General features: G+C 36.5%; 1 protein-coding gene across 1 annotated transcript in view; it reads left to right on the plus strand.

Moving 5' to 3' along the window:
- The window catches only part of IQCB1 (IQ motif containing B1), a 61,092-nt gene that overhangs the window by 21,482 nt on the left and 37,958 nt on the right, over window positions 1-1,652 (plus strand). The window lies entirely within an intron of this gene.

The following is a 1,652-nucleotide window of genomic DNA, read 5'->3' on the forward strand; positions in this document are numbered from 1 at the left end:
TGTGTGTGTGTGTGTGTGTGTGTGTGTGTGTGTCTGTCTGTCTGTCTGTCTGTCTGTGTGTATCACAAGAGAAAAACACCTGTATTAATCCGTTATCTGTTGCTTATAATAGAATACCTGAACGTGGGTAATTTATAAGGAAATGAAATTTATTTCTTACAGTTTTGGAGGCTGGGAAGTCCATGGTCTAGGGAGTGCATCTGGTGAGGGCCTTCTTCTGAGAGGTATCTACAGGGTTCCATGGTGACCAGGATATCACATGGCAAGAAAATGGCAAGAGCTATCTAATGTGCTCATGGCTTTCCTTATAAAGCCATCAGTGCCCCTCCTGTGACAACCCACTAAACCATTAACTCATTTTCTATGGATAGATTAATCCATTCATAAGAGCATGGCCCTCATGATCTAATCACCTCTTAAAGGCCCCACCTTTTAGATAACCATAGTTGGATTTCCCACCCTCTTAATACTGTTATGATGGAGGTCAAGCTTCAATGAGTTTTGGGGTGACATTCGATCCACAGCAACACCTATTTGAGAATTTTGAAGTGATTTAAGGATAAATTTTATTAACCTGTATCAAGGGTCATGAATTTATGGGTGACATTACCTAATGGGCCTTTTTAAGTAAAGCTGGAAGTCTAGGAGTGTAGCACTATCCTTTGAGATTGACAACAATGAGAATTACCATGCCCTTTCTGATGGGTCTTTTGGTGAAACTGGCAACATCAGTTTACTAAACTAAAGGGATTCTTGATCTAATGTGACATTTTTTGTGGGTTTTTGTTGTTATATATAAGTCAGCATATTTCTGTTTACTAATCATTTACCTAGCCCTAAGCTAGAGGAGGAAGAAAATACTTTCATTATTATAAAAAATAATCATGGTAATCATTATATGTCCATTGTTGTCATCATTACTTTTGTGCTGCAGTACAAACATTCAGGACATGGATAAGATTGATGGCCTTTATGCAACTTTCCACTAAAGTTACATGGCCAGTAAATGAGAAAATTGTAAATGGAATCTGTGCTTATTTCCCATTGTGAAATTTCAAATCTAGAATGATTTCTTACGCTACATTCCAGAAAAGAAGAACCAGAAAAAAAAGTCATTTATTCATTGAGTAAATATTGACTGAACATTTACTATGTTTCAGAACTGTTCTAGACACTGAGTTTATAGTGGGGAGCTAAATGACATGATCTCTGCCCTCATAAAGTCACAGAGTAGGAACTGGAACAGAAATGTACTATTAATAATGCCTTACATGCTGACATCTACATTTGCATATTGCAGTGGTTTTCAACCCTGGCTCTATAAACAAATCACTCACCTAACTTTATGACTTTACCTTTGGAGTTTCAGAAGCCTGTGCATGGGTATATTTAAAAAGCTCCACAGATGATTGTGATGCATAGCCAAGTGTTGAGAAATCCTAGTGTATCAATTTGTAGTTCTGATACTAATTTTATTTTTCTGGATAACAACCATTTTCTAGTAGGTCAGCTAGGTATTACTATCCTGTAATCACAAGTTTTACAAATTAAGAAACTAAAGATTACAAGATCATGTACCTCATAAATAGCTAAGTTAGATCTAGAAACTGGGTCCTCTGACTCCCCAGAGAGAAGTCTTTTTTTTTTTTTAA

Source organism: Galeopterus variegatus, unplaced genomic scaffold (assembly GCF_000696425.1).
Source record: "Galeopterus variegatus unplaced genomic scaffold, G_variegatus-3.0.2 Scaffold192, whole genome shotgun sequence".
NCBI lineage: Eukaryota > Metazoa > Chordata > Mammalia > Dermoptera > Cynocephalidae > Galeopterus > Galeopterus variegatus.